This window comes from Somniosus microcephalus, chromosome 3 (genome assembly GCF_052327205.1).
Source record: "Somniosus microcephalus isolate GS21.2 chromosome 3, FLI_Smic_1.0, whole genome shotgun sequence".
In the NCBI taxonomy this organism is placed as follows: Eukaryota; Metazoa; Chordata; class Chondrichthyes; order Squaliformes; family Somniosidae; genus Somniosus; species Somniosus microcephalus.
Genome location: NC_140989.1, coordinates 98,622,406 through 98,642,742, shown reverse-complemented (window position 1 = coordinate 98,642,742; position 20,337 = coordinate 98,622,406). Strand labels below are relative to the sequence as shown.

General features: G+C 44.7%; 1 protein-coding gene across 1 annotated transcript in view; it reads right to left on the bottom strand.

Moving 5' to 3' along the window:
* LOC147121227 (serine/threonine-protein kinase VRK1-like) overlaps positions 1-19,952 on the bottom strand; it is a 336,605-nt gene extending 316,653 nt beyond the window's left edge. The window contains exon 1 of the mRNA XM_085981413.1: positions 19,851-19,952. The gene's annotated coding sequence lies outside the window, so the exon portion shown is untranslated. The remainder of the gene's footprint in view (positions 1-19,850) is intronic.
* Positions 19,953-20,337: the final 385 nt, after the last annotated feature.

The following is a 20,337-nucleotide window of genomic DNA, read 5'->3' as shown; positions in this document are numbered from 1 at the left end:
AATGTGTCTACTCTTTACCTGAACCATCTCCTCTTTGAAGGCCTCCCATTGTTCAGTTACTGTTTTGCCTGTCAATTTTTGATTCCATCCACCTGGGCCAGACCCCTTTTCAACTCACTGAAATTAGCCTTGCTCCAGTTAAGTATTTTTATGCTTGATTGTTCTTTGTCCTTATCCATAACTATTCTATATCTGATGACATTATGATCACTGTTCCCCAAATTTCCCCCCACTGAAACATGTTCCACTTGCCCCACTTAATTCCCCAGAACTAGATCCAGCACTGCTTCCTTCCTCATTGGGCTAGAAACACACTGATCAAGAAAGTTCTCTTGTACACATTTTAGGAATTCCTCCCCCTCTTTGCCCTTTACACCATTCCTATCCCAGTCTATATTAGGATAATTGAAGTCCCCCATTATCACTATGCTATAGGTCTTGCATCTTTCTGTAATTTGTCTGCAAATTTGCTCCTTCCCACCATTTGGTGACCTATAGTATACACCCAGTAGTGTAATAGCTCCTCTACTATTCCTTAATTCTAACCAGAGAAGTGGCCAATTTATATAGACAGGGATCATGCTGTGGGTGGAGCTTCACTTTGCTTCAAGAAATTTATTATGGTACCTGACGTAAGAAAACTACTAAGCACTTGGTCTGAGTATTAAACAAGGCTTTAATCAACTGTTTTTCAACATGGAGATCTAGTTGTGTCCTTCACTAGTTCCTGTTAAAGAATGTCCTGCATAAGCTGGGCCCATGCCCGAGTATTTATACTTTCCCTGGACAGCGCCACCAGCAGGCCGCCCAGTATTGTTACATAAGTCATTTCCACATGAATGACAAGATTCATGTCAGTACCTGTTTTGAATGATTTCCATATGTAAACGGGAGTTTCACATATCTGCAGTCTACTTATGATGCTGAAGATCACTCAGCAGAAAATTGGGCACATTGCAAATGCAGAAAGTTTTGTACAATTTATTTGTACAGTATTGATCCAGCCATAAATGTGGTAACATGACCCGTGAAATCCACTAAGGTTATTACTACTAGTAGAAGTAATGATAAAATAACCCGTTAGTGTCAATGCAAAATTTAATAAAACCGGGTCATTATTTTAGGAGATTAATAGGTTCTCTATATTTCCCTCAGATGTACTCACAATACACAGAGTTGATGGGGAAGTTGAAAAAGATGAACTGGCCTGCTCAAGGAAAGGTAATTGCTCTCAGAATGCAGAATTCAGCACAATAGGGTGCATAATGCAAATTACAATATATTCTGTCTGAGCAAGTAGTGGGGAAGACAAAAGCCCCGATTGAACTCATGATGTCTCCAGCGTGAGGTCCAAGCTTTATAAAACCCTGAGCCTCATTTCCATTTGACTGACAGGCTGCCCTCCCAATTACCTTGGGATTCTGGCAGCTCACCCACATGACACGTGCAATATCTGCCGAGGCCTATTTAAAATAGGCATGTATCTCTTCAGATTCAATCACCCAGAAGACACAGGGCACCATAATCGTTGAGCAATTAGCTGATCCCTCATACTTCTTGCCACAAGGTGTTGAGGTGGCCTCCCAATGCTGCTTCCTCGCCTTCCCCCTGGGATCAATGATTGTGATGCATTGTGCCTGGTTTTCCACCTCACCCCTCTCCCTTCTGAGAGGTCCAACTGCTGCTAGTGCTCCTCCTCCTCCAAGTGTTCCTCCATTCAAATGAAACTAGCAATGAAGCAACCTTTGATAAGCACACAAAGCTTACTGAGTGTGATATGGCAAAAATAAAGGGCAAAAGAAGCGATGTGGAAGCTGGAAACTCTCCTGTAAAACTAGGCAAAAGATCCTATGATCTACTTGCCTGCAGTTGAACGGCCCTTTAAATACTGCCTCAAGTGACTCTGAGAGGCCAATCCTGTCAGTTTTTATTGGTGGGTCAGGCACTGGGCAGGACTTCTGCGATTTGTAGTTAAGGTGGTATCACGGTCCTAATTGTGTTATAGGACCCTGATTTTAGAATATTCATGAAGCCCCTGCCTGCCTGTGGCGGCCGCCTGTCCCGAAACCAAAAACTGCTCAGTTACGATGGTGACCGACGGGAGCAAGTCGGGAATGAGAACCCTCCTGCCCCCTTTTCCTGTTGGGCGGGCAGAGTTAAAATTGGGGCTAAAAACTCAGAGCTCTTTTTACATAATCCAGTGGAAAGTATGAATGCAAAATAGTTTTTCTAATCTTTTTGGGAACCTTTGAAGTCAAAAATTCTATTTGCTACATCCTATCTTATATCACCACATAAATGACATTATTTACAACGTTTTAATATAAAACCTATCAGGGTGAGAAGATCTTTTTGACAATATGGAGGGGGAAAGGCTGGTGTTCCAAATGCTGCTCATAAAATTATTTTAATAAAAGCAATGATTTAGATAACATAATGTTAAATATTGAATTGTCAGGCATTAGGAATGAATCTGCATTCTGTTTTGTTCTACTTTATCCTACATCAAAATATTCATGAGAAACGCACATTAAAATATGTCACCTTATCCCATGCTCATGCAAGACTCGGCATGAATATCAGATACAATATGATACAAATTGCAGCTTCAACTAGGTCTGTGGCTGGAAATCCTGATATTAAAGGTGATACTGTTTGCTATCTCAGGTGGATGTAAAAGATCCCATGGCACTATTCAAAGAGTTCTCCCCAGTGTCCTGGCCAATATTTATCCCTCAATCAGCATCACTAAAAACAGATTATCTGGTCATTATCATATTGCTGTTTGTGGGACAACGCTGTGTGCAAATTGGCTACTGCATTTCTTACGTTACAACAGAGACGACACTTCAAAAGTACTTCATTAGCTGTAAAGACACTATATAAATGCAAGGTTTTTGTTTATCATGGTGCTATGAGTTGGGGTCCTATACATGGTGCTATTACGTGCCAGAATATGGATTCATGCCCTGCAATTTCACAGACAAAAAAAATTTCACGTCTTGGTTATTACAGAGGTGACACTTAGTTGGAGCTAGTCACTTTCCAACATATGGAGGGAGCGTCATTGCTGAGCCACTCTCATCTATCAACTAGTGACCAAGAACAGAGCAGTTTCTGTAGATGCTAGTGTGCAGGTCATTTGCTCACCCACTGCCCTGAAGATCAGTCTGTGGCACGGGGGGGATGAAGAGGTAGAAAAATCAATTTATTTAAGGTAAAGGAAATAGAATAAGCTCATTTTGTTGGAAATATAAAACAATATTGTGATAATCTCAAAGACCCAGCAAATTGACAGCTTCATATTGAGTGTGGGTCACACTGGCAGCTATCTGTACAATAACCATTGCATCATTGGGTGGATTTTAACTCGGAGTAAGTTTCCGCCAGGAAACCATTCCAGTGAGTTGATTTCCTACCCCGCAGAGGCAGCAGGGGACAGCGACCTCATTTAAATGCCGCGAGTCCACTTCTCACCTGGAACAGCCATGACCGCCCGTCAGCTTCTAGGTAAGACGGTTTCAGGAGGGTCTCACAGAAAGAAAGGGGTAGTCAGGACAGGAGAGGTGGCAACTTCCCTTGTGACACTTAAAGGAGTGCTCCTGGCCCTCCTGGCCCCACAAAGGAAAGTTTTAGACTTACCAAAAGGACGTAATAGAACCCCAATTTGCATAAATACATGAGGTTCCCATTTGCTTTAGGCGAGCACCTGATCTGCCTGCAAAACCCCGCAGATTTACATCGCAAATGATCGGGATCTGAGCAAGTAAATAACCTACTCGTTTTTAACTGCCTGCTCGCTCAGTTTCTGCCAGGCAGGTAGGGTTAAAATCAACCCCTTTTTTTGTGTTTTACTTTTCATAGAACAGATTCTAAATAAACCCATATTCCAAAAAATCTAATCATTAACTATTGAGTCATCAATGGTGCTTTTTCATTACGTTGCCAATGAAAAACTAGAATAAACCTATTATTCACTGCGAAGTTTTGTTTTTTTATCCTACCTTCTTGCCTGTGATATCATGCACTACTTGTTATTACTCAGTCATAAGTAAATAGCTAACTGCAAGCCCAAAGATTCAATGGAAATTAGACTTGGAGCGAGTAGAGATGCATTTCCTTATTAGTGAAATTCAATTACAACCACAACTTGCATTTATATTAAAGCTGAAACTACATTCATATTTAATATGCCTCTTCTGATATCAGCAAGCAATTTATTAGAAATATTTAAATCTTTCCTAGCATGCAGAAAAAATAAAATAATCTTATTACATTTATCAATACAAGCCAGCATTTATTGTTCCACTAGTTCCACTCCTGATGACATTTACCAGGATTCCTGTGGCACTGATATTTTCTTTTGAGGTAGCATTTTAAATGCAGTTTTACAACCAAGTGGCACTTTATGAATTATATACATGCAAGTCAATAAGAATCTTAAGAAATGGAGGAATTGAGTGGTGGAATGTGATGGGACAGATGTTTCCTTTGTCTCATTCATAAGGGTGTGACAGGAAAAGATTTTGAGAGTCCATAAAACTGCCCATAACCTGACCCATATTACCACCAAATGGAAAATTGCAGTCGGAGAGGCCATAAGAATGGCTGGCATGGAAAATGGAAGCATTCACAGTACTATTATAAGCAGTGCTCTTCTGATATTTTGGCAGAGGTACGTTGTTGGGGCAAAGTAGAGGAAGCATAGCTCTTCATCCAGTTACACTATTGCTAAACATAAGTGCGTAATGTCTACACTGGGTGCAAAAAGTAGAAGTGTTGTATTCCATACACCTTGAGGAGAACAAAAAAATTAAAAAACTTTAGAAAAATAAAACATTTATAAATAGTCACTATAAACAGACAAAAAGCAACATTCAGAGGGCACTTCACGGCCATTGTAACTTAGTGACATATGCATCAATGTGATGAGATCAGGGCAATAGTTCTATGTTCTAGCTGATGTTTCTTTCACAGTATTACAAGCTTCTTCAGAGATACAGATTCAAAGATAGTTGCTGTATTGAAGTTAATATTTTGGCTCACAGCAACAAATAGAATTAATAAATTGCTTTAATTCTTGTTTGAATGTCTATTAATTTTTTTTCTGGAAAGCTTGCCTGGGCAGGCCATTAACTGTTTTTAAAAGATGCCATCAATGAATTAATGTCGATCTTTAAGATTTTGCTGCGGAGCTCCCCCTGCAACATCTGTGCTTAGTACCACATGCTCCTAGAAATTTGCTGGCAAAATACAGGAAAACAGCTCTATATGAGTTGGGCCTGCTGCCAATTGCCACTGAACTTCAGCCAAGGAGTGCCAATATGGATATCACAAACAAGAGAGATTTGGGGCAAATTTTGACTTAACCATCTGATTTAATTGACAGAATGAATGCACCTGTCAGTGTGTAATATTCTTTTGATTAGTTTTGGCCTCAATGATGAGATAATGTAAAAGCTTGTCAGTGCAACAAGGCAGCACCGAACCATACAGGGATTCTACAGCAGTGTGTTAAGTGATAGAGATGGGCAATTGCAAGTACTGTAAAATGTTAATGCATTCACTTGGTACTAAAGATGAACTGACTATAGACTTGGAATCCATTAATCATGAAAAATTGCCTCTTTTCATGAGGAGAGCTGGTACCTTTGTACAAATGCCAGTTTCTGAGAAATTAAATCAGTGACAGTTCCAGAGGTTTTTAGCATTTACGCAGGTCGTGCTTTTGCCAACCACCTCCATTTGCTGAGTTGTTAAAATCTACTCATCTTTGGATCATTACCCTCTGACAGAAAGAGAGGCAAATGGACGACAGGCCCTTTTGTGATCTCCACTACTTCATGCATTGGGTTGCTAAAACCAAGCCAAACTGGGACAAGATTGAAACCTTAGTTGTTGTGGACACCGTTTCTGCGGCAACTGCTTTTCTTGTTGAGAGTGTTGCATTTCAAAGTTTGGCATAAAACTGGCATTACAGATCTGCCACCCGTATTTGAAGCTGCTCAGTTTTAATTTCAATGGAAATGAAAATCAGGCAGATTCTATAATGGGCAGTCTGCAATGCCAGCTTTAGACCTGGACAGCTAGTTGAAACCTACCCTTTTGTGTCATTCTGCTCAATGGCCCAGATTTTGCTGCAGGAATAACAGTGAGGCTATCGGCGCTCACCATTACTATGGAGTAAATCGGACAGCAACTTCGGACGTCTGCACGTGCGCAGTTAAACGCAAAAATCCTGAAGTTGTTGTCTAATTTACCCTGTTCCAACACAAGCTTCGCTACACCAGTACCTCATCGATAGACTCGGCATTGAAATGCATATAAGGGCGTGAAGTTGTAGTACATGAAACACTTTGGTATCCGGCACTGACGGGACCGGCGTGTTGCCGGTTGATCAAATATTCCGGATGACGGAAAGGGTTATCTACTGAGGCTATTTTTAACAAAGAAAAAGAAAAAAATCAAGAAATGTGCAGTATACAGTAATTGGGTACTCACCTACAGAATGTTGTGTTAAATGGATGGCGGAAGATGCTTGATTAAGTACAGTACTGCCAGTTGAGGGTAATGCAATGCAATGACTACCAGCAGCGTGGGAGACACACACTACCCCTGTAAAATGGTGGATCAGAAGAGACTACCGGCAACGCGGGAGAGTCAGACTCCTGTTACAGGGGTATTGAGGTGTTCCGACTTCCGACAGCAGCAAGAAGCCGAGTAGTGGCAGTTTGGAGAACTACCTCCACTGATTAACTCGGCCACCGCGGGAGGCTCGGACTCGGACTCGGACTCGGCAACATTTCCGGTTATTGAGGTGTTGTTTTCAGAGTAAGAATTTTGCCGGTTAATAGAGAATTCCGGATATTTAGGTGCCGTTTAAACGAGAGTTTCCTGTACTTACCCACTAGATACCCACCAAATGCGCCAGAAAAATTCAGGGCTTGTCCATTCAAGAATAAGTGAATTTTTAATGATGTGATAAGTCTTAATTACTGAAAATTAACTTTTACAAGTGTGGCATCTCATTCCTTCAGATTTTAATTATTGCTGGAGATTAAAAAAAAATTAAAATTTTTTTTTTAACTTAAAGGGGGAAAAATTGGGTCACGCCCCCTTTTAGCGCCCCGAAAAAGTTAGCGCCCCTGCGCCCGAAATTCACCGGTATCGCCCCAAGAGGGGGTGGGGCACTACTGGAAGCGCTCCGCCTCCCTCTTGGGGCGCTGCGAGTGAATATCACGGCTCTACGTGCTGCAGAACCACGCTCTGCGGCATGTCGCGCCGCAGTACTGCAGGCCTTCCTCCCCTTATTAAAGGGAGGGGCACTAGCGCAGCATGACCCGGGGCCCAGCTGGGCCACCAGGGATCGGAATGACGGCAAAAGAGCCCGGCACTCAAGAGAAGTGCTGTGCTCACAGAGCGCAGCCATCACTCCGCAGAGGGGGCTGCTCAGAAGGCCGGGGACGGCAAAGTGGGACGGTGCTGGCAGGCAGCCAGCAACAAAAATGGCTGCCTAGCACCTTCCCTTTAATTTGCGCCACCCCGGCCACAGGTAGGGCCCCCTGACCTTGTCGGACATAGTGTCCGGCAGTAAGTCAGGGGGCGCTACTGAAGATTGGAGCCGGGGTGCTGCGCACGGCGATGACATCATCGCCGGCGGCAGGGCGCTAACGGTTACCGCCACTGCTAACCGCCCGCTGAATTTTGTGGGAGGTGCTACTGGCTTTGCGCCCGGGAGGCACAAATCAACCGAATTTTTCCCCCAAACTCTTTTATCTCTCTCTCTTAATCCCATCTTTCTTACCCGCTCTTTATTTCTCGTTCTCTACAAGATTTTACCTTGAATTAAGGGGGAAAAATTGGGTTGCTTTGCGCCTCCTGTTAGCGCCCCAGGGGGGGTGTTAATGGGGCGCAAAGCCCCTAGCAACTGGGCGCGGCGCCACTAACACCTCCCATGAAATTCAGCGGGAGGTTAGCAGCGGCAGTAGCCGGTAGCGCCCCGTGGCTTTGCACCGCTGTCACCACAGTGCCCCGCTCGCGCCCCGGCCGCAAACTTCGGTTGAGCCTCCTGACCTACCGCTGGACAATATGTCTGACGGGGCCAGGGGGCCCTACCGGTGGGGCATTTTTGCAGCCGCGGCGGCGCTAATTAAAGGGCACCTGCCCCCTTTCGCCACCTCATGCGGGGTGCCGGGCTCTTTTCCCGGCACCCCGCTCCACGGTGGTCCAGCAGGACCCCGGTGCGTGCTGCGCTAGGCCCCTCCCCTTTAATCAGGGTGGGGGAGGCCTGTAATACCATGGTGCTGTTGCGCATAGTGCAGCGATATTGAATGGTAGCACCCCAAGCGGGAGGAGGAGCGCTTCTAGTAACGCCCCGGCTCCTGGTTGGGGTGCTACCACTCAATTTATAGCGCGGGGGCGTTAACTTTTTTGGGGCACAAAAAGTAGCGCCCCAAAAGAGTTAGTGCTCCAAAGGGGGCACGACCAAATATTTCCCCCTAAGTATTTTTACTTACACTTCCTGGTTTAGACTCTGTGGCCCTGATATTTACTGGGGCGGGATTTCCAATTCGGGGAGGAGTTCTGGTCGGGAACCCTGCGTGTTTTTAAAAAAATTGACAGGCTTGGCTCCCTGTTGGGCGGGGAATACTGCAGAAGAGGCCGCAGCCCGGGATCAGGTAGGTTTCCTCCTCCTCGGGGTAGAGATCATGGGGGGCGGATGGGGTAGTGTAGTTTGGAGGGTTGGGGTAATTGCGGGGGGTCGGAGATAGATTGGGGCAGAATGGGGGGGTCAGTGATCGTTGGGGAGGGGGTCCAATTGCATGCGGCAAGGGCCTGATCGCGGGGAGGGAAGCGGGTTAGCTAGTTGGGCCGCGGAAGCACACCTGCTCCTCCTAGCCCACAAGCAGTGCTGGAAATGCACTTATCTATTCCATGCAGCAGTCCTCACATCACTTTAGTGGCCAGGTTCCCCAAGGCTCAGGAAACCCAGTCGGCCAGCGCTAAAACTGGAAGCAAGATAAAATATGAGGCACTCAGCCTCCTTAAAATATTTAAATGAGTGACCCACCTCCTGAGAGCGGGTTGGTTGCCCACCCCCCGCGCCACCTCCGTTGAAACCGGAATTGGGCAGGTTTGGTTCGAGTTTAAGATTTTTTAAATTTTAACATTCCACCCGACCCAAACCCATCCGTTTTTGGGGGTTAAAATGATCCCCTGTGTGTCTCAGTGAGGATTCTTCAGTCTGATTGGTTGAAGAGACACGTTGTTGCTTTCCATGTTCACACAGGTCACAGTTCCCCTGTAGAGGGCACTGCACTGTTTTAAATGCCCGATGATAGTAAGTTGCCGCTCAAAAGCCCACGAAAAGTCTGTGGGCAGGTGTAATTTTACAGAACAGCGATTCATTCACCGCTGACCGCAAAATCTGTGCCAATTACTTTTGCGTCAGTCAAAGCTTGGTGTTTGTGTCAATGCAACACAACTTCAGGTCACGTTTTGGGACGCCCTTAAATTGTCTCCTCTTCCCATCCCCGGAACATTTGCTATGTTTGAACTTGCCATACAGAACATGCTTAGAAAATCTGTTGTCATCCATTTTACTTCCCAGAGGAGCTGTCCACTTCTTAGCACTGTCTTGATAATGTTTTGATTTCCCACCTTTCAGCACCTCACAATTGGTTTCTTGGTCTTGCCATTTGATAAACATGATAGATTTGCAATGGTTAGGTGAAACCCGTTGAACTTTTTTGATGTGACAGAAATCAAAACCATAGAAGGGGATCAAGAACACAATTGTACCATAGACTTTAATTTTATTGTACAATCTGACATCGTGCTGAGCACCAAGTCATTGTTTCAGTCTGCCAAAGTAACAACTTGCCTTCCTGATGTGAGAAAGCATTTCCTGATCGATAACAACAGTGTTTGACAGCACATTTCCCAGGGAGGTAAAGTCCGTTGCACCATTTAGTGCAGTATAACCACTGCTAATGTATTGTTTACTTGGTGCAAGTTGATATATCACCTCTGATGAGAAGCCTGTAATTCTTCTCTACTGCTGAAAGGCTGTTCATGATCACTTGCAAGCAGGAAATCATTAATGAGGTCTTCCAATAAAGTATAGAATAATAGCAAGAGTGCTTTTCATAACAAAAAAATAAAAAGGCACAGTTTCACAAACCCAAACTCAAAACTTTTATTCAGGCGCAAGAAAGAAATTGCATTGATACAGCACCTTGTCACACCCTCAGGCTGTTCCAAAGCACTTCATAACCAATGAATTACTTTTGAAGTGCCGTCACTCTTAATGGCCCAGAAATTCGGGTTGGGGGCTTCCCGCGGGTGCAAGCCCTCGACCTACACTTACATATCGCGCTGACATTTGAAGACTGGGCCTGCATGGATTTCCGGTCTGTGGCCCGGTTCAGCTCCCGGCGAGCTGTGCGTGCGTGATCCAGCGGCGTACTTAGTGCGATGAGCCGGCTGGGATCACGTGAGCACTGGGCAACCAATGGGAGTTTACAAAAGTCCATTCATGAGTTAGACATAAGACCTGTCAAACTCATGAAAACTCCGGGTGCCCAAAACAGTACTTAAACTTTAAATAAAAGTTCAAAAAAATCCCACTAATTAAATTAACTATTAATAACTTTAAAAAACTATTTTAAACAATTATTCAAATTTCTGCCAACATTTTTTTTTCAAGAAATCGGGTCCAAAAATACACTTACCTTACTGTAAATTCTTTAAAAATAATAAACCTGTGGAAAAAATTTTCTAACTTTAATTATTAGACCACTTACCTTTTAAAACTAAGTCCTTACGTCTGCTTTTTACATTCGTAAAAAGTGGAGGCCTTCACGCACGGACAAACCTGTCAAAAAAACAAAGTTCAACGCGTACGCGCTGCCTGAAACGTCGCACGGGAACCGCCTCTTAACCCCTTGGTTCAGAGGAGAGGAAATGCCGGTTTTCCGCACATGCGCTGTGCATGCTGAAATCCGGCACTTCCAACGGGCCCACGCGTGAGTACCCCGTCCGTACTCACGTGTTGGGACCGGAATTACTGGGCCACTATGTAGGCAAAAGTGGCAGCCAGTTTGTGTACAGCAAGGGCCCACGACAGCAACCCGAAAAAGCCCAGTCGTCTTCCTGTGACCTTCAATTGTTACTGTAGTGTATGTGCCTTTAAGAGCCCCAGGTGTACTGTAATGCCGGTAATGGCCACTCGGGCTATATAAGCCTGTATATTGTGTTGTATCAGTTAGTTCCCCTCCAGACTTTGTTTAGTAAACACCTATGAAACCAACTCCTGTCTTCAGTGTCTCTATCAACACACAGACACAACAGTGGCGACGAATTGGAAACGGACTTACCTGCAATTCGGCAGCACCTCAAGGACATCGATTCCTCTGGCGTCCAAAGTTGAAGAAAAATCAAGAAAAAGAAAAAGCTGTGGTTTCACCAGCTAGCCAAGCTGGTGGCAGGTACTGCAACAATCCTTCCTGGGCGTCGGGCTGTGGCTCCAGCGGCTGGCTCTACAGCTAGGCCAAGCAGCGAAAGCGGAGGCAAGCAGTAACAGACGGGGAGGGAGCACTTAAACCCAACACCACTGCTGATAGCGGAACGATTCAAATTCTTCAAGAGAAATCAACACAAGAATGAAAGTAACGCTGATTACCTCACCGAATTAAGAAAGCTATCAAAACACTGCCAATTTGGGGCAGGACTAGCAGATTATCTTCGAGACAAATTCGTCTGCAGTCTCTTAAGTGAAGGAACACAGAAAAGGCTGCTTTCTGAAAAAGATTTAACACTGGACAAGGCTTTCAGTATGGCTGTATCATACGAAGCAGCCGCAAGAGGAGCTGCAGAGATACAACAAAAGATACAGGACTTCGGCACCTATGAAATGACACAGGGTTTCGAGAGATGTTATCGCTGCGGCAGATCCACCCATGACCAGAGGGACTGCTGGTTCAAGGACAAAGCATGCAGGCAATGCGGAAAGATTGGTCACATTGCACGGGTATGCCGATCTGGACAAAAAAAATCCACAGACAGGAAAAAAAAAATCAATAAAGAAAAGTACAGAAAGGTACAAATGATGACGGACAGTAGCTCCGAAGACCAGAAGAGCGATACCAACTCCGAAAACAAGAGACTAAGCTGTCTCAAATTACATAATGTAATTGCCAAAGATGATTACCAGACCATTTGGGTTACCCTCACGATAGCAGGGTCCCCAGTTGAAATGGAGCTAGATACAGGATCAGCTCTGACCGTCATAAATCGACGGGATTATGAGCGGCTATTTCCGCATATACCTTTAAAAGACACATCCATTATCTTGAAAACATATACGGGGCAGAAAGTATACCCCAAAGGAAAAATAAGGGTGCCTGTTGTATACAACGGCAAGGAAATACAAAAGTTGTATTTATACATTCTACAAGATAGTGGTCCACCGCTGTTGGGACGTGAATGGATCAGGAAAATACGTTTAGACTGGCACTCCATTCAGGCACTGACGGTGACCAGTAAGAAAAAAACGATGATGACGTCATACCTGAACGATTAAAAGACATCTTGGCCAACGCCAAAGAAGTGTTTCAAGAGAAACTAGGAACCTTGAAAGGCATCACCGCCTCAATAAAAGTGGAAGGTGCAGCAATTCCCAAGTTTTTTAAGGCAAGACCGGTGCCATACGCAATTCGTCCAGCAGTCGAGGCAGAGCTGGAGAATTTGGAAAAGGCAGGCGTATTATCCAAAATAGACTGGAGCGAGTGGGCAACACCCATCGTTCCAGTCATGAAGAAAGCATTGAATAATGATAAATCTGAAGAACAGAGAAAAATTCGCATCTGTGGAGACTTCAAGGTGACTGTAAACCCGGTCCTTCACACGGTACAGGATAGAAGATATTTTCGCCTCACTATCCGGAGGGAAATGTTTCACCAAAATTGACTTGGCACAGGCATATCTATAGATGGAGGTTGAAGAGGCCTCTAAAAAATATCTCACGATAAATACACACAAAGGTCTGTACCAGTACAATCGACTGGTTTTCGGAGTAGCATCCGCTCCAGCTATCTGGCAAAGAGCTATGGAGCAAGTCCTCCAAGGGATTCCGGGGACTCAATGCTACCTAGACGACATCCTTGTAACAGGAGAAAACGACAACGAGCACCTTGCCAATTTGGAGCAGGTGCTCACTAGGCTGAGAGAACGGGGCCTACGAGCAAATTGCCCCAAGTGCGAATTTTTCCAAAATCAAGTATCATATTGTGGCCACATAATTAATAAGGAAGGGTTGCATAAGTCACCTGAAAAAATTGAAGCGGTCATAAAAGCCCCAGCACCTGAAAATGTTTCACAATTAAGGTCGTTCCTGGGATTAATAAATTACTATCATAAATTTTTACCGAACTTATCAACTCTTCTACACCCTCTTAATGAACTGCTACAAACAGGAGTAATTTGGAAATGGAGCGAAGACTGTAAACGTGCCTTCCATAAATGCAAAGACTTAATCACGTCCAAAGAAGTTTTGGCTCATTACAACCCATCACTGCCAATCAGACTGGCGTGCGATGCATCCCCTTATGGCGTAGGAGCAGTATTATCGCATAAATTCCCTGATGGCTCGGAACAGCCGATAGCTTTTGCGTCACGCTCATTGAACTCAGCTGAGCGTAACTATGCCCAAATCGACAGGGAAGCACTCAGCCTGGTATGGGGAGTGAAGAAATTCAACCATTACCTACACGGACAAAAATTTACCTTGTTGACTGACCATCAACCCCTCATCTCCATATTCAACCCTAAAAAGGGAGTTCCCATTATGACAGCGCAAAGGCTACAGAGGTGGTCCCTTTTTCTAGGGGCACACCAATACAACATAGAATACAAAGGATCAAAACAGCATGGGAATGCTGACGGGTTATCGCGCCTACCGTTGCCAACGGTAGAAGAAGCACCTACCGTAGACCCAGTGGAGATTTTCCACTCTACCATAGTCGAATGTCTACCAGTAACAAATTCTGCCATTGAAAGGGAAACTAGAAATGACCCGACTCTCTCACGAGTCTACGATTTAACAGTGAAGGGATGGCCAGCACATGGCGAACCACTGTTGCCAGCATTCTCGCAAAGAAGAGAACAGCTGTCAGTGTGCCGAGGAACCTTGATGTGTGGATCCAGAGTGGTGATTCCACCCAAACTCCAGGATAAAGTTCTAAAGGAGCTTCACGGGGGGCATCTGGGTGGAGTGAAAATGAAGAACCTAGCCAGGGCGTTTGTATGGTGGCCAGGTATCGATGGAGACATCGAAGAAATGACCAAGAGCTGCCTAGGATGCCAGAAGGTCCAAAACGCTCCACCCCAAGCCCCTCTACATCCATGGGAGTGGCCCTCATCTCCCTGGCAAAGGGCACACATCGACTTTGCTGGTCCATTTATGGACTCCATGTTCTTAATCACGGTTGATGCACACTCCAAGTGGCCGGAGGTAATAAAGATGTCCTCCACCACCACGGAAAAAACCATCACCGTATTAAGGACAATATTTGCCAGGAATGGGCTGCCGGAACAGATCTGTTCTGATAATGGACCGCAATTTGTGTCCGAAGAATTCAGGAAGTTCTTAAAAAACAATGGGGTTAAGCACTACACGTCCGCCCCATACCATCCTGCCACCAATGGATTGGCTGAAAGATTTGTCCAGACCTTCAAGAAGGCCATAAAGGCCATGGGTAATGAAGACATAAAACTTCAGCACAAGGTGGATAACTTCTTGTTCGCATACAGGAATGCAACACATCTGGTTACAAACCAAACTCCCACCATGATGTTCTTCAATAGAAGCCTAAGATGCCGGCTGGATTTGATCAAGCCCAACATCAGAAGGGATGTGGAGAACCGGCAATTTCAAGGCATGAATGAAAGGCCAACTAGAACCTTCCAGATAGGTCAACAAGTTTTGGCCCGGGACTACCGTACCGAGAAATGGCAGCCTGGAACTATCTGCACATGACTAGGACCGCTGATGTATACCGTGGACATTGGAGAAAGCATAATAAGGCGCTATGCTGACCAAATCATAGAGTCATCCGAAAAGGGACAACCTACACCACAACTCTATACGCCTAACGATGAAGTAGAGATACCCATATCTACCTCCGATCCGGTGATACTGGAACCCGATGAACACGACACTGGCATGCAAGCTGAATCAGCCTTGCCAAAAGAACCTACTACACCACCAGAAACTACTACACCACCGAGGTGTTATCCGGACCGAGTCAGGAAGCCTCCAGAGAGACTGACTTATAATTAATTAACTGCAGCAATGTGTAGATTATTTTTCTTGTAACATGTAATTAATAATTACTTAAAATATTATGTACCGGTTGGCTAAAAGGGGAGGAATTGTAGTGTATGTGCCTTTAAGAGCCCCAGGTGTACTGTAATGCCGGTAATGGCCACTCGGGCTATATAAGCTGGTATATTGGCCTAGAAATTGGGTTTTGGCTTAGCCAGGGCTTTAGCGCCGGAAATTAGTGCCGGCGCTAAGTCCCCTGCGCGCGCCAAAAATTCAGTGGCGCCGTGCCCAAACGGCTGCCGGCGCTACTGAAGGGTCTTAGCGCCTGGAAAAGGGCGCTAACTGCCGTTTCGCGCCGCAATTCCGGCGCTGCAGCACCCGATGCGGTGCGGCAGGCTGGGGAAGTGCAGGCCTCCTCCTTCCGTTAAGGAGGAGCTGCCTGCACCCGGCCGCGGCCCGCGCAAATCTGCTTAAAAATGAGCCCGGCACCTCGGACAAGTGCCGGGCTTGCATCTGTTCCGGGGGGGGTGGGGGAGAGAAGTCCGGGGAGGGAGCTACGGGCAGGCGGCCGGCGGGAAAGCGGCCGGCCGCCGCGGGGCCTTTAATGCGCCGGCGCTAACTGCAGTAAGGCACCTCTGACAAAACGCTGGTTGCGGCTGCCACGGGCGAGGCGGCCGCAACTCAATTTCGGAGTTCGGGCGGGTTACCACGGCAACCGGGACGCTGCGCACACCGATGACGTCATCGGTGCCAGCGCAGCACTACCGGAGCAACGCCGATTTAGGGCCCCAGGGAATTTCACTACTGGCCATAACTCCGGCGCAAGGCCCTCTAGCGCCTCAAATGAGGCGCTAAGGCTACTGAATTTTCAGCCGATTGTGTTGTATCAGTTAGTTCCCCTCCAGACTTTGTTTAGTAAACACCTATGAAACCAACTCCTGTCTTCAGTGTCTCTATCAACACACAGACACAACAGGTACTGCCATTGCCGAATGCTCCACCATCAACATCATGCAGGCCACCACTGACTAGATGCTGAACTAGACCAGCCATATCAACACCATGGCTGCAAGAGCAGTACACAGTCTAGGTACTCTACAACGAGTGGCTCACTTCCTCATCCCTCAAACCCTCTCCACCATCTACAAGACACAAATCAGGAATGTGATGGAATATCACCATTTGCCTGGATGGGTGCAGCCACAACAATACACAAGAAGTTCAAAACCTTTCAGGACAGAGCAATCTGCTTGATCAGCACTCCTGCCACTACATTCAATATTCACCCCCTGCACTACCGACGCACTATGGCTACAGTATGTACTACCTACAGGATGCACTGCAGCAGCTCACCAAGTTGACATCCCAGCCCCTTCTACCACCGAGAAGGAAAAGAGCAGCAATATCATCGAAACACTACCACCTCCAAATCTACCTCTAAGTCACACATCATGCAGAATTGAATATATATTGCCATTCCTTCATGGCTGGATCAATATCCTGGAATTCCCTACCCAACACCATAGTGGGAGCACCATCAACAGCAAGAATTCCAGCAGTTCAAGAAGAAGGCCCATCACCATCTTCTCAGGGCAACTAGGATGGGCAATAAATGCAACATTGCCAGCTTTGCCCATATCCTGAGAATAAATAATATTAAAAAAATGTATGACCAGTGAATCTGTTTTGATGGTATTGATTGAAGGAGGAATGTTGGCCAAGACCCAGGAAAACTCCTTGCCCTTCTTTGAATATTGCCAAGGGATCTTTTATGTCCATCTGAACAGGCAGGCTTGGTTTAACATCTGAACAGGCAGGCTTGGTTTAACATCTGAACAGGCAGGCTTGGTTTAACATCTGAACTGAAAGGCAATGCAGCAGTTCCTCAGTACTTCGCTGGAGTGAGGCTTGAAACCACAAGCTTCTGACTCAGAGGAGAAAAAGCCAAACTGATGTTACTGAGCCCAACTGTCGCAGAAGTAGATTGCTGACTTATAACAATCCCTCCCTTTTCAGGACATCAAAACAGAAATCAGCGTATGTGACAAAAAATGTCAGTAAAATGTTCCATTTACCCAGGGACATAGAGAATGTAAAAACTGTTTTAGTGATTTGAAAGGAGTTGTTCAATAAAGGTGGCAGATAATGAGGAAGAGAAACAATTGCTTGCCCCCCTCGCCCCTTTAAAGACTTTGAAGCAGGAGAAAGCGCTGACTCTGAAAGTTCACTAGAGCCAAAATCTCAGGAAAAACCAATAGCACAGAAGAGACTGGAAGAATATCTCCAGATAGGAATTTCCACAGGAGCTCATCTGAAAACCCACAAACTGTCAACCAACTAACCTGTAAGAGAGAAACTGGAAATATCTACCACAAGGAGTTGAGGCTTCAAAGCACTCCGCTCATGCAGGGTACCCCTTTCTGTAGGCCTTGCTCAGCTAGCTCAGCAGATCGGCCCAGTGTCTGCAAACAACAGTAGTGCAGAACCCAGCACCCTTCTCCATGCAGTACAGAGGTATTACCAGTCAGAACTCCAACGAGTATTAATGGCCAATCCAGTGCAGTATAGGAGGCCACCCTGGGGCAGCAGCAGCAACAGCTGATGTGTTCATTTCCTCTGAAGCTGAAGCTTTGGACCACCGAATCTGATAAAAATATCATTACAGTTATAAATATTATGTTTTTTCACAATTATGATAGGTCAGAAACTAAATAATTTGCATTTGGATTTTTTAAAATCTAGATATTAAAATATATTTTATTTGCTTTCATTTATTTGAAGGCTTGTTAAATTAACCATTGATTTTTGTCATTTCTACTTCCAGTCCGTTATTCTGCCACAAAGCTGGCTAGTTACCTTTTCAAAAATCATATTAAAAATGATGTAAAGCCCATGCAGCATGATTGCCCCCTCCCTTGTGAGCAGCACTTTTACTTTCTGAAGCATCTTGGCACATGTGGCACTGTTTTATCCTCTGGGTCCTCATTTTCAAAATTTATGCAAGTTGAAGGTGCCTTGGCTGGTGCCAATTAATTAGCACAAAAATGTTGCATAGTGTGCACATTCAAATCATTATTGTTAGTGCCCTTTTCAAACATACAGAATGTAATCAGAAGGATTATATTTTTAATTAAATAAAAATGCATCAGCATGGCATGCTACCATATATTAATGAGGCCCTACTGTTGCATCGTCAATAGAAAAATCATATATATTTAAAAAAGAACAATTGTGATCAACTATCGATGTAAACCAGTGGGAGATATTGAACCCAACTTCCAATATGACTGATGGCGCATTTATACTGCTGTCTGTTGTGATCGATCTGGACAATTCCATTTTCCACCTGAAGTAGTTTCAAGTAGACCGCCAATGATTGCAGGTCTGCAAGTATTTAACTTCCTTTGCGAACAGCTTAAGGCATTTATGCTTTCACTGGCGAACTGGGTTGCACTCGAATGGAAAGTATTCCAGCTTATGCTATAAATGAAGTATTAAATAACTAATTATCTAGCGTACCTCTCCCCCCAAAAAATGTATATCAGACTTACTTATTCAAATGAGATAAGCCACAGTCATTGTCCTCATTGTTGGTTTAATCAACAGGCTGTATTCAATTAAGTTAAGTCTAATACTACATGGATGTTGCAGAGTAGCTGCAATTATGGAAATTGCATTTTAGTACCAGTAGTTAAACACCGCATTCAGCAGTAAATGTGGCTCAACATTCCCACACACAGAATGATATAGCAGCGTAACTGTGGGAATCGTGACAACTGTGGAAGTAAGAAAGAGAAAATGTCTGTGGGATCTTTCCCATGGTGATCTCATAGAATCATATAGCACAGTAGAAGGCCATTCAGCCCATCGTGCCTGTGCTGGATTCTCAGAGGCAGTAACTGATCTTCTAATGGAAACAACTGAAACGTGCTAGATAATATCATACATAGATTACATATGGATACCTCTATGCTATAAAGGGAAATGTGCACCTTAAAATGAGATTATCTGTGACCTGCTGTGCCTTCCCCCACCTCTTCCCCAGCCACGACTCATGTTCTATAAATATCCCTACGTTTGCAAGTAAAAATACGTCACAAACAAAACTCCTATTCTTATAACATTTACAGAAAAATTAAAAATCTCAAATACTTTATGGAATTGAATTCAAACAAAACTTCCCAGTGACTAACAAGTAAACAGGAAATACATGTTTGCATTGAGTGTCTAAAATACAAGATGGGAGAAACTCCGAGACAGTAAAAGATTAAAATGGACAATTCACAAATTACTAGACAACCTCCACTCTGCCATGACAGCAGCCCAATCTGCAGGCAAATACTTGCCTCACTGCAAACAATTTCCATTCTATCACTGACAAACATAAAAGGCACAAAGCAAAACGCACTGGATTACCATGTTGCTAACAGGCATCCACTTACCAAGGTGAATGTATTTCTGCAGTGCCCCACAGGGCTCTGTAATTAAAGTTACTTCATGTATAGGTAAGAGCTAAAGTACCTACCTCATAAATAAATTGTGAGCCTCCCACCATCTGCTTGTGTTAACTTTTTGTAGCAAAGATCAATTTCAGCAAGGATTGGTTTGTGCATGCACTCCACTGACCTCCAGTTTTAGATCCAAGTTTCCTCCCATTCAGGAACCCGGAATCAATTGCAGGAAGCTCCTTAATCATGTGCTACCAGTCTCAAACTTAACTGTGAAAGCTTAAATAAACTTGAAAATGGATGACATGGACCTCTCTATGTGTAAGAAGTTCCGTTATTTAGCACTATAGATTTCAAGCTGCACGGTCTTATAATTTTTCTTTTAATCTTCTCAAGGAGCAAGAGGGAGGAACAATATAAGGCGAGTGAATTTCTGTTACGTTTTTCCTGCCTGTCCACTGTAGCTCCGGCAGAAGATCTGTGGACACCCTGGAAAGACGGCAGAAAAGTAGTTTACGCCATCTTTTTCAGGGTTTCCCCGGCTCTTCACAAAGTCACGCCGGA